Source organism: Pseudophryne corroboree, chromosome 1 (genome assembly GCF_028390025.1).
Source record: "Pseudophryne corroboree isolate aPseCor3 chromosome 1, aPseCor3.hap2, whole genome shotgun sequence".
NCBI classification, from domain to species: Eukaryota; Metazoa; Chordata; class Amphibia; order Anura; family Myobatrachidae; genus Pseudophryne; species Pseudophryne corroboree.
The window spans coordinates 853,452,118-853,466,356 of record NC_086444.1 but is presented as its reverse complement, the minus strand read 5'-3'; positions in this window follow the sequence as shown (position 1 = coordinate 853,466,356).

The window sequence follows — 14,239 nt, the reverse complement described above, 5'->3', positions numbered from 1 at the left end:
GGGACACAGTACCTCAAATAATTCTCTATGCCCCACTGAACTAATAGCGGATACCGGACACATGTCTAACACCAACATAGCTGTCAAGGCCTCAGTTATCCGCTTTGCAAAAGGATGACTGCTGTCATATTTCATCTTCCTCACAAAGGACTGTTGGACAGTCAATTTTTTAGTTGAAGTAGTACAAGTGGTCTTCCGACTTCCCCTCTGAGATGACGATACACTCCCAGCAGCAACAGCAGCGGCAGCAACAGCAGGCGTACCACTCAAGAATCCTCTGGAGGAATCCCGGTTAGGAGAAGACTCCTCTGTCTTGCCAATGACATGGCCTGCAGGACTACTAATGTTCCTGGCTGAGGACGAAGTTGGCAGTGAGGGAGTTGGTGGTGTGACTTTCAGTAGCTTGGGTACAGGAGGAAGAAGGGATTTAGGTGTCAATGGACTGCTTACGCTCTTACCTAAGTTTCACAACTTGACACTGACTTCTGATGAATGCGCAGCAGGTGACGTATAAGGGAGGATGTTCCTAGGTGGTTAACATCTTTACCCCTTCTTATTATAGATTAACAGAGGCAACACACGGCTTGACACCTGTTGTCTGGATTTGTGGAGAAATAATTCCACATCAAAGAGGTGGCTTTTTTGGTATTTTGCCCAGACATCACAATGGGCTTCTTCATCCCACAGACAACAGGTGTCTCCCCCAGTGCCTGATTTAAACAAATCACATCACCATCAGAATCCTCATCGTCAACTTCCTCCTCAGCGCCAGCAACACCCATATCCTCATCCTGGTGTACTTCAACAGTGACATCTTCAATTTGAATATCAGGAACGGGACTGTGGTTGCTCCTTCCAGCACTTGCAGGGGGCATGCAAATGGTGGAAGGAGCCACCTCTTCCCATCCAGTGTTGGGAAGGTCAGGCATCGCAACCGCCGACACACATGGACTTTCCTTGGGTATTTTTAATACCATCTTAGAACGCACAGTTCTTTGCTGTGATTTTTCCAGCTTAACTCTTATCATTTTTCTAGCGGGAGGATGAGGGCTTCAATCGTCATGTGAAGCTGAACCACTAGTCATAAACATATGCCACTCCATGTCGGAAATGGCATATTGGCAGGTTTACGTTTCTCCTTAGACATAGTTACATAGTTACATAGTTGTTGAGGTTGAAAAAAGACAGATGTCCATCGGGATCAACCTGTATAATAAATGTTTTTTATTTGTTTTTGTTTTAATCTTAATTAAATGCTGTATCCTTGGATATTTTTTTTTCGCCAGGAATTCATCTAATCCATTTTTAAACTTATTTATTAAGTCCACCATTACTACCTTCTCTGGTAAAGAATTCCAAATCTTTACTGTGAAGAACCCCTTTCTCTGTTGTATATGGAATTTTTTTTCTTCTAACCTCAGGGGGTGTCTTCATGTCCTATGTAGTGTTTTTTTGATAAACAAATCGTTTGATAAATCCTTGTATTGTCCCTTAACGCATTTATAAATATTAATAATGTCTCCTCTCAGTCGCCTCTTTTCCAGTGTAAACAAATCTAGCCTTTTAAGTCTTTCCTCATAATCTAGTGCCTCTAACCACTTAACCAATTTGGTGGCTCGCCTCTGAACCTTTTCGAGCTCCAAGATGTCTTTTTTCTATTGAGGTGCCCAGAACTGTACACAATATTCCATGTGTGTGCTACACCAATGATTTATACAGTGGCAGGATTACACTCTCATCCTTTGTCTCCATTCCCCGTTTAATGCATGCTAACACCTTATATGCTTTTGTTGCTGCATTTTGACATTGTGTACTGCTACCAAGTTTATTATCGATGAGCACCCCCAAATCTTTTTCAACTACTGTTATCCCTACATTTTCCCCATTTAGTTTATAGGCTGCTGATTGTTCTTGGTCCCAAAATGCTTAACTTTACATTTGTCTGTATTGAACCTCATTCTCCATTTATCCACCCAGACCTCAAGTCTAGATAAGTCATTCTGAAGAGACTCAACATCCTTGTCTGAATTAATTACTCTACATAGCTTAGTATCATCTGCAAAAATTGATACTGTGTTTTCTAGTCTCTCTCCTAGGTCACTAATGAATATATTAAACAACAATGGTCCGAGTACTGAACCCTGTGGTATTCCACTGAGCACTGGAGCCCATTCAGAGTACATCCCGTTAATCCTCACTTGCTGTTCCCTATTGAACAGCCAATTATTCACCCAAGTACAAATAGTGTCCCCTACCCCAAGCTCCCTTAATTTGAGAATTAGTCTCTTATGTGGAACTTTGTCAAAGTTCTTAGCGAAGTCCAAAAAGATCACATCCACTGCATGACCCTGATCAATATTATTGCTCACTTTCTCGTAGAAGCTTATTAAGTTAGTTTGACAGGATCTGTCATTCACAAAACCATGCTGATTCCTAGTAATAACCTTAGAGGTATCCAAGTACTCAAGTATGCTGTCCCTTAATATACCTTCCAGTAATTTCCCCACTATAGAAGTCAAACTTACTGGTCTATAGTTACATGGGTGAGTTTTATTACCCTTTTTAAATATTGGGACTACCTCTGCTATATGCCAGTCCTTTGGTATCGCTCCTGATCTAATTGACTCTCTGAAAATCAAATATAAGGGTCTCAATATCTCTACATTAAATTCCATAAGCACCCTGGTGTGCAGTCCATCTGGCCCAGGAGATTTATTTATCTTAATTTTACTTAGTCTCTCCTGGACTACATCCTCATTTAACCAAGTACCTAGCATTGGGTAATTTTTGTAGCTTATGTTATGCTCTATCTTGTCAACCTGTCCTCATTCGTGAATACTGATGAAAAGAGTTTATTAAATAAATCTGCTTTATCCCTATCATCATTAATCAAGACATCCAACTCGCCCTTTAAAGGCCCAATATTCTCCCTTTTTAACCTTTTTCTGTTTATGTACTTAAAGAACTTTTTGGGGTTTGTTATACTCTCCATTGCGATTTGTTTTTCGTTTTCTATTTTTGCTGCTCTGATTTATTTTTTGCATTTTTTGTTACATTCCTTGTAGAACTGGAATTTTTCCACTGTTCATCAGACTTGAAAGCTTTGAAAGCGTGCCTTTTTTTATCCATTTGTTCATTGACTCTCTTATTACGCCACATCGGTTTGAATTTCCTACTCCTGTTTTTGTTGACTTTGGGAATATACAAATGAGTTTCTTATTGAGCATAGTTGTAAAAACATTCCACATTTCAGCAGTATTCTTACCTTGCAATACAATTTCCCAATTGATGTCCCTCATTGCTTGTTTCAGCAAAATGAAATTGGCTTTCTTAAAGTTAAAAGTTTTAGTTAGACCCTTGTATTGTTGTTTTTGAAAGCTGATATCGAATGTGATCATATTGTGATCGCTATTTCCTAGTGTCTCTCCTACTTTAGTATTTGATATTATTTCCTCATTATTTAGTCCAGTATAGCCCTATGCCTAGTTGGTTCCCCGATTACCTGAGACAAGTAGTGATCTTTAAGCATGTTTAAGAACCTATTACCCCTAGTTGTATTTACTGTTTCTGTGTTCCAGTTTATGTCTGGGTAATTAAAGTACCCAACAATAATGACGTCCCCCATACCTGTAGCTTTTTCGATTTGCTGCCAGAGAAGTAATTCGCCAGACACACTAATATCTGGCGGTTTATAGCATGTCCCTAATAGAAGTTTTTTTTGTATCTTTACCCCCACTTGAAATCTCAACCCACAATGACTCCACGTTATCTCCAGTCCCCTCGTAAATGACTTCCTTTAAATACGGTTTTAAGAAAGGTTTAACATAAAGACAAATACCCCCTCCTTTTTATTAGCCCTATCTCTCCTGAAGAGGGTGAACCCTTCCATGTTTGCCGCCCAGTCATGTGAATTGTCCCACCATGTCTCTGTAATGCCTATTATATCATATTGGTCATTAAGTGCAATTGTTTCTAATTCCCCATTTTACTGGTTAGGCTTCTTGCATTTGTAATCATTCACTTTAGTTTGGTAATTCCCTGATCCATGAGTTTTGTTGTGGATAACATTTCCTTAGGAATCTGAGTTTGCCTTAAATTACCATCGCTGACTATTTTTCTCCTTCCCCCCTCTCCACCCTCATTATACTTTATACATCCCATTTTCCTTTGCTCTCTAGTTGTCCCACTAATTCTTTCTATTCCCTCCCCCCTAGTTTCAAATCTCCTCCAACCTTCTAACCATCCTTACCCCCAGCACCGCTGCCCCCTCCTCATTCAGGTGCAATCCATCGTGACAAAAAAGATGGCACCTGACTGAGAAGTCTGCCAAGTGTTCTAAGAACACAAACCCCTCCTTCCTACATTAGTTTCTAAGCCAATCTCCCTCTGCCTTCCTGGACTAGCGCGTGGCACAGGTAAAATTTCAGAGAATATTACCTTAGATGTCCTTGCCTTAAATTTTTGGCCTAGAACCCTATAATCTTTCTTAAGGACATCCCACCTACCATTTACTTTGTCATTGGTGCTAAAGTGCACCAAGACCACCGGGTCATTCCCGTCTCCTCCCAACAATCTGTCTACCCGGTCCGCAATGTGCCATACCCGAGCACCCGGGAGACAACAGACTGTATGGCGATCACAGTCCCGATAGCAGATTGCCCTGTCTGTTCTCCTGATAATAGAATCCCCTACCACCACAATCTGACTAGGTACCTTGCTATCTTTTGTTCCCTTTGTGCTGGAGGGACCGCTACTCCGGTTGCTAGAGGGAACGGTCTCCTCTAGTGCCGTCATTTCCTTACTGTCCTCCCCAGATTCTTCGTCCAATCGGGCGAATATATTGGGGTTTGGCAAATCGGAGATGTCCTGTCTTCCCCTCTTCTTCTTCCTTGTAACCGTGACCCAGCTAGCTACCAGATTATCCTCGTCCTCGTCTACCAGTGGCCCCCCCTGCAACTCCTCCACCATTCTATCTAAGCTCCGCTCGAGATTGTGAATCTCCCTTAGTCACGTAACGGTTTGCTCCAGATCAGTTACCTGGGCTTCCAGGGCAACTGTTCGCATACACCTCGCTCAGATGTATTCACACTGGGCCGGTTGCTCCAGGTGCGCATACATCTTGCACAACATGCACTGAATGAGATCCTCAATCATGGGCACCCCCATTTTATTTAAAAGGGAAAACAATACAGTACAATACAAACGATACAGACTATGCAATACGATACGAACAGTACAGACTATGCTTCACAATACGATACTATAGCCTAGCTGTGGAGGAAAACAATGATCATGACAGTACAATTACAATTACAGAACAGTAATTGGCAATTTAAATCGGGATCCGGTCTGAAGATTGACAGTGTCTAGGTCGACAATGTCCACATTTTTTTTGTGTGTAGATTTTTTCATACTTAACGATCCACGTGGACTACGATTGGAACGGTAAAGTGTGCCGAGCGAAGCGGTAGCGGAGCGAAGGCACCATGCCCCGAAGCATGGCGAGCGAAACTAATTTGGGATCCCGGTCACTTTACGAAGAAAACGACAAAAAAAATCCTCATGTCGACCTTTAGACCTGTCGACCTAGCACATGTCGACCTAGAAACCCTGTCGACCTTCCATCCATGTTGACCTAGTGACTGTCGACCTATAGTGGTCGACCTAAACATTGTTGACCTAGATACTGTCGATAAAACGAACAACACCCTTTAAATCAAGGACCGATTGAGAGAGAAAAGAAGAAAAGCACTTATGCACTATACAATATACAGTAATTCAAAAACAGTAATATAATAAAGTAGGTAGTATGATACTTATCTGTGGGGGCCCTCTCCTGCGGCACCCCTGTACCTCCTCACTCTCTTAATGATGGGTCAGCTGTCCTTTTATGCTGCAGGCTTCCACAGCACAGACCCTCACACTCCAGTGAATGGATCCCCAGTTTCACACACACCCTCACGGTCCTGAGTGTCAGCAGATCCCCAGCTGACACACACCCACTCTCTTACTCCTAATGCTCTATAGCTCCCACTCCACAAACTCCTACTGCCTGTTCAGTAATGCTAAGCTGCTCCCTCACACACACCCCGGAGCTTCAGCAGCACTTCCACCTGCTACCTGCTCCGTACAGCGGCACTCACAAACACTCGCACAGAGCAGCAGTGATCGCTTCTGCCATCTGCTCCACTTCACAGCCTTTCTTTCACACTGTTCTCCGCGGCACACGAGCTGCCGTGTACTCTCCCGCTCCCTCACCCGCACCACTCACAGACTCACAGACCGCTCACGGACTTCCGGTTCCGGTATCTCTGCACTCCCACGAGACCATTTAAATTTATTTTTTGGGATCTTTTTACTGAATTTTGGCTTTTTGGATTGTATGTGCCCTCTACTATCACATTGGGCATTGGCCTTGGTAGACCACGTTGATGGGATTTCATCGTCTATGTCATGACTAGTGGCAGCAGCTTCAGCATTAGGAGGCAGTGGCTCTTGATCTTTCCCTATTTTATCCTCCAAATTTTTGTTCTCCATTCTTTTTCTGGAGTTATATAACAATATGCGGTACAGGAGAGCGTACCTCTACACCACACAGGGCAAAACCTGTGTAAATTATTTGGATTAAATATATCAATAACCCCTTTATTTAGAGTAAATAAAATACAGCACAGGACAGCACCACTGAACTTATATGGCAGCACTACTGGACTGGAGTTATACGGAATTAAACGGACTTATATGTAACTATATGGCAGGATCACTGGATTTATACGGCAGTACCGCTGAACATATACGGCAGTATCAATAGACATATACGGTAGAGATGAGCGGGTTCGGTTTCTCTGAATCCGAACCCGCCCGAACTTCATGTTTTTTTACACGGGTCCGAGCGACTCGGATCTTCCCGCCTTGCTCGGTTAACCCGAGCGCGCCCGAACGTCATCATCACGCTGTCGGATTCTCGCGAGGCTCGGATTCTATCGCGAGACTCGGATTCTATATAAGGAGCCGCGCGTCGCGGCCATTTTCACACGTGCATTGAGATTGATAGGGAGAGGACGTGGCTGGCGTCCTCTCCGTTTAGAAATTAAAATAGATAGGAGAGTGAGAGTGAGACACTTAATTTACTTACTGGAGCTTAGGAGGAGTTATACTAGTGACTGATGACCAGTGACCTGACCACCAGTGCAGTTTTATAATTTATTATTATTTAATAATCCGTTCTGTTCTTGTTCTCTGCCTGAAAAAAACGATACACAATGACTCAGTCACACTCACATACCATATCTGTGCTCAGCCCAGTGTGCTGCATCATCTATGTATAATATCTGACTGTGCTCACACAGCTTAAGTGTGGGGGAGACTGGGGAGCAGTTATAGGTTATAGCAGGAGCCAGGAGTACATATTAAACAGTGCATACTTTTGCTGCCAGAGTGCCACTGCCAGTGTGACTGACCACTGACCACTGTGACCAGTGACCTGACCACACTGACCACCAGTATAGTATATTGTGATTGAATGTCTGCCTGAAATAGTACACTCGTCGTGTGACTTGTGTGGTGTTTTTTTATTCTATAAAAATTAAAAAAACTCATTCTGCTGACAGACAGTGTCCAGCAGGTCCGTCATTATATAATATATACCTGTCCGGCTGCAGTAGTGATATATATATATTTTTTATATCATTATTTATCATCCAGTCTATACTAGCAGCAGACACAGTACGGTAGTTCACGGCTGTAGCTACCTCTGTGTCGGCACTCGGCAGTCCATCCATAATTGTATACCACCTACCCGTGGTTTTTTTTTCTTTCTTCTTTATACATACTACATCTCATTATCATCCAGTCTATATTAGCAGCAGACACAGTACAGTACGGTAGTCCACGGCTGTAGCTACCTCTGTGTCGGCACTCGGCAGTCCATCCATAATTGTATACCACCTACCCGTGGTTTTTTTTTTCTTTCTTCTTTATACATACTACATCTCATTATCATCCAGTCTATATTAGCAGCAGACACAGTACAGTACGGTAGTCCACGGCTGTAGCTACCTCTGTGTCGGCACTCGGCAGTCCATCCATAATTGTATACCACCTACCCGTGTTTTTTTTTTCTTTCTTCTTTATACATACTACATCTCATTATCATCCAGTCTATATTAGCAGCAGACACAGTACAGTACGGTAGTCCACGGCTGTAGCTACCTCTGTGTCGGCACTCGGCAGTCCATCCATAATTGTATACCACCTACCCGTGGTTTTTTTTTTCTTTCTTCTTTATACATACTACATCTCATTATCATCCAGTCTATATTTGCAGCAGACACAGTACAGTACGGTAGTCCACGGCTGTAGCTACCTCTGTGTCGGCACTCGGCAGTCCATCCATAATTGTATACCACCTACCCGTGGTTTTTTTTTTCTTTCTTCTTTATACATACTACATCTCATTATCAACCAGTCTATATTAGCAGCAGACACAGCACAGTACGGTAGTCCACGGCTGTAGCTACCTCTGTGTCGGCACTCGGCAGTCCATCCATAATTGTATACCACCTACCCGTGGTTTTTTTTTTTCTTTCTTCTTTATACATACTACATCTCATTATCATCCAGTCTATATTAGCAGCAGACACAGTACAGTACGGTAGTCCACGGCTGTAGCTACCTCTGTCGGCACTCGGCAGTCCATCCATAATTGTATACCACCTACCCGTGGTTTTTTTTTTCTTTCTTCTTTATACATACTACATCTCATTATCAACCAGTCTATATTAGCAGCAGACACAGTACAGTACGGTAGTCCACGGCTGTAGCTACCTCTGTGTCGGCACTCGGCAGTCCATCCATAATTGTATACTAGTATCCATCCATCTCCATTGTTTACCTGAGGTGCCTTTTAGTTGTGCCTATTAAAATATGGAGAACAAAAATGTTGAGGTTCCAAAATTAGGGAAAGATCAAGATCCACTTCCACCTCGTGCTGAAGCTGCTGGCACTAGTCATGGCCGAGACGATGAAATGCCAGCAACGTCGTCTGCCAAGGCCGATGCCCAATGTCATAGTACAGAGCATGTCAAATCCAAAACACCAAATATCAGTAAAAAAAGGACTCCAAAACCTAAAATAAAATTGTCGGAGGAGAAGCGTAAACTTGCCAATATGCCATTTACCACACGGAGTGGCAAGGAACGGCTGAGGCCCTGGCCTATGTTCATGGCTAGTGGTTCAGCTTCACATGAGGATGGAAGCACTCAGCCTCTCGCTAGAAAACTGAAAAGACTCAAGCTGGCAAAAGCACCGCAAAGAACTGTGCGTTCTTCGAAATCCCAAATCCACAAGGAGAGTCCAATTGTGTCGGTTGCGATGCCTGACCTTCCCAACACTGGACGTGAAGAGCATGCGCCTTCCACCATTTGCACGCCCCCTGCAAGTGCTGGAAGGAGCACCCGCAGTCCAGTTCCTGATAGTCAGATTGAAGATGTCAGTGTTGAAGTACACCAGGATGAGGAGGATATGGGTGTTGCTGGCGCTGGGGAGGAAATTGACCAGGAGGATTCTGATGGTGAGGTGGTTTGTTTAAGTCAGGCACCCGGGGAGACACCTGTTGTCCGTGGGAGGAATATGGCCGTTGACATGCCTGGTGAAAATACCAAAAAAATCAGCTCTTCAGTGTGGAGGTATTTCAACAGAAAAGCGGACAACAGGTGTCAAGCCGTGTGTTGCCTTTGTCAAGCTGTAATAAGTAGGGTTAAGGACGTTAACCACCTCGGAACATCCTCCCTTATACGTCACCTGCAGCGCATTCATAATAAGTCAGTGACAAGTTCAAAAACTTTGGGCGACAGCGGAAGCAGTTCACTGACCAGTAAATCCCTTCCTCTTGTAACCAAGCTCACGCAAACCACCCCACCAACTCCCTCAGTGTCAATTTCCTCCTTCCCCAGGAATGCCAATAGTCCTGCAGGCCATGTCACTGGCAATTATGACGAGTCCTCTCCTGCCTGGGATTCCTCCGATGCATCCTTGCGTGTAACGCCTACTGCTGCTGGCGCTGCTGTTGTTGCTGCTGGGAGTCGATGGTCATCCCAGAGGGGAAGTTGTAAGCCCACTTGTACTACTTCCAGTAAGCAATTGACTGTTCAACAGTCCTTTGCGAGGAAGATGAAATATCACAGCAGTCATCCTGCTGCAAAGCGGATAACTGAGGCCTTGACAACTATGTTGGTGTTAGACGTGCGTCCGGTATCCGCCGTTAGTTCACAGGGAACTAGACAATTTATTGAGGCAGTGTGCCCCCGTTACCAAATACCATCTAGGTTCCACTTCTCTAGGCAGGCGATACCGAGAATGTACACGGACGTCAGAAAAAGACTCACCAGTGTCCTAAAAAATGCAGTTGTACCCAATGTCCACTTAACCACGGACATGTGGACAAGCGGAGCAGGGCAGGGTCAGGACTATATGACTGACAGCCCACTGGGTAGATGTATGGACTCCCGCCGCAAGAACAGCAGCGGCGGCACCAGTAGCAGCATCTCGCAAACGCCAACTCTTTCCTAGGCAGGCTACGCTTTGTATCACCGGTTTCCAGAATACGCACACAGCTGAAAACCTCTTACGGCAACTGAGGAAGATCATCGCGGAATGGCTTACCCCAATTGGACTCTCCTGTGGATTTGTGGCATCGGACAACGCCAGCAATATTGTGTGTGCATTAAATATGGGCAAATTCCAGCACGTCCCATGTTTTGCACATACCTTGAATTTGGTGGTGCAGAATTATTTAAAAAACGACAGGGGCGTGCAAGAGATGCTGTCGGTGGCCAGAAGAATTGCGGGACACTTTCGGCGTACAGGCACCACGTACAGAAGACTGGAGCACCACCAAAAACTACTGAACCTGCCCTGCCATCATCTGAAGCAAGAAGTGGTAACGAGGTGGAATTCAACCCTCTATATGCTTCAGAGGTTGGAGGAGCAGCAAAAGGCCATTCAAGCCTATACAATTGAGCACGATATAGGAGGTGGAATGCACCTGTCTCAAGCGCAGTGGAGAATGATTTCAACGTTGTGCAAGGTTCTGATGCCCTTTGAACTTGCCACACGTGAAGTCAGTTCAGACACTGCCAGCCTGAGTCAGGTCATTCCCCTCATCAGGCTTTTGCAGAAGAAGCTGGAGACATTGAAGGAGGAGCTAACACGGAGCGATTCCGCTAGGCATGTGGGACTTGTGGATGGAGCCCTTAATTCGCTTAACAAGGATTCACGGGTGGTCAATCTGTTGAAATCAGAGCACTACATTTTGGCCACCGTGCTCGATCCTAGATTTAAAGCCTACCTTGGATCTCTCTTTCCGGCAGACACAAGTCTGCTGGGGTTGAAAGACCTGCTGGTGAGAAAATTGTCAAGTCAAGCGGAACGCGACCTGTCAACATCTCCTCCTTCACATTCTCCCGCAACTGGGGGTGCGAGGAAAAGGCTCAGAATTCCGAGCCCACCCGCTGGCGGTGATGCAGGGCAGTCTGGAGCGACTGCTGATGCTGACATCTGGTCCGGACTGAAGGACCTGACAACGATTACGGACATGTCGTCTACTGTCACTGCATATGATTCTCTCAACATTGAAAGAATGGTGGAGGATTATATGAGTGACCGCATCCAAGTAGGCACGTCACACAGTCCGTACTTATACTGGCAGGAAAAAGAGGCAATTTGGAGGCCCTTGCACAAACTGGCTTTATTCTACCTAAGTTGCCCTCCCACAAGTGTGTACTCCGAAAGAGTGTTTAGTGCCGCCGCTCACCTTGTCAGCAATCGGCGTACGAGGTTACATCCAGAAAATGTGGAGAAGATGATGTTCATTAAAATGAATTATAATCAATTCCTCCGCGGAGACATTGACCAGCAGCAATTGCCTCCACAAAGTACACAGGGAGCCGAGATGGTGGATTCCAGTGGGGACGAATTGATAATCTGTGAGGAGGGGGATGTACACGGTGATATATCGGAGGATGATGATGAGGTGGACATCTTGCCTCTGTAGAGCCAGTTTGTGCAAGGAGAGATTAATTGCTTCTTTTTTGGTGGGGGTCCAAACCAACCCGTCATATCAGTCACAGTCGTGTGGCAGACCCTGTCACTGAAATGATGGGTTGGTTAAAGTGTGCATGTCCTGTTTATACAACATAAGGGTGGGTGGGAGGGCCCAAGGACAATTCCATCTTGCACCTCTTTTTTCTTTAATTTTTCTTTGCGTCATGTGCTGTTTGGGGAGGGTTTTTTGGAAGGGACATCCTGCGTGACACTGCAGTGACACTCCTAGATGGGCCCGGTGTTTGTGTCGGCCACTAGGGTCGCTTATCTTACTCACACAGCTACCTCATTGCGCCTCTTTTTTTCTTTGCGTCATGTGCTGTTTGGGGAGGGTTTTTTGGAAGGGACATCCTGCGTGACACTGCAGTGCCACTCCTAGATGGGCCCGGTGTTTGTGTCGGCCACTAGGGTCGCTTATCTTACTCACACAGCTACCTAATTGCGCCTCTTTTTTTCTTTGCGTCATGTGCTGTTTGGGGAGGGTTTTTTGGAAGGGACATCCTGCGTGACACTGCAGTGACACTCCTAGATGGGCCCGGTGTTTGTGTCGGCCACTAGGGTCGCTTATCTTACTCACACAGCTACCTCATTGCGCCTCTTTTTTTCTTTGCGTCATGTGCTGTTTGGGGAGGGTTTTTTGGAAGGGACATCCTGCGTGACACTGCAGTGCCACTCCTAGATGGGCCCGGTGTTTGTGTCGGCCACTAGGGTCGCTTATCTTACTCACACAGCTACCTCATTGCGCCTCTTTTTTTCTTTGCGTCATGTGCTGTTTGGGGAGGGTTTTTTGGAAGGGACATCCTGCGTGACACTGCAGTGCCACTCCTAGATGGGCCAGGTGTTTGTGTCGGCCACTAGGGTCGCTTAGCTTAGTCATCCAGCGACCTCGGTGCAAATTTTAGGACTAAAAATAATATTGTGAGGTGTGAGGTATTCAGAATAGACTTAAAATGAGTGGAAATTATGGTTTTTGAGGTTAATAATACTTTGGGATCAAAATGACCCCCAAATTCTATGATTTAAGCTGTTTTTTAGGTTTTTTGGAAAAAAACACCCGAATCCGACAAAAAAAAATTCGGTTAGGTTTTGCCAAAACGCGGTCGAACCCAAAACACGGCCGCGGAACCGAACCCAAAACCAAAACACAAAACCCGAAAAATTTCCGGCGCTCATCTCTAATATACGGCAGTATCACTGGACATATACGGCAGTATCAATGGACATATACGGCAGTATCACTGGACATTTACGGCAGTTTCACTGGACTGGAGTTATATGCCAGTACCACTAGAATTATATGGCAGGATCACTGAACTTTTATGCCAGTACCACTGGAATTATATGGCAGGATCACTGGAATTATATGGCAGGATCACTGGATTTATACCGCAGTACCGCTGGACATATACAGTACGGCAGTATCAATAGACATAGATGGCAGTATCACTGGACATATATGGCAGTATCACTGGCCTAGATTTATATGCCAGTACCACTGTAATTATACAGCAGGATCACTGAATTTATATGCCAGTACAACTGGAATTATACAGCAGGATCACTGGAATTATATGGCAGGATCACTGGAATTATACAGCAGTACCGCTGGACATATATGGCAGTATCAATGGACATATACGGTAGTATCACTGGACATATACGGCAGTATCACTGGACATATATGCCAGTACCACTGGATTTATATGGCAGGATCACTGGAATTATAAAACAGGATCACTGGGTTTATACGGCAGTACCACTGATTATATATACGGCAGTATCAATGGACATATACGGCAGTACCACTGATTATATACGGCAGTATCACTGGACATATACAGCAATATCACTGGACTGGATTTATACGCCAGTACTATTGGAATTATATGGCAGGATCACTGGATTTATACGCCAGTACCACTGGAATTATATGGCAGGATCACTGGAATTATATGTCAGAATCACTGGATTTATACGGCAGTACCGCTGGAAATTTACGGCAGTATCAATGGACATATACGATAGTATCACTGGACATATACGGCAGAATCACTGGACTGGATTTATATGCCAGTACCACTGGAATTATACGGCAGGATCACTGGATTTATATGCCAGTACCACTGGAATTATACGG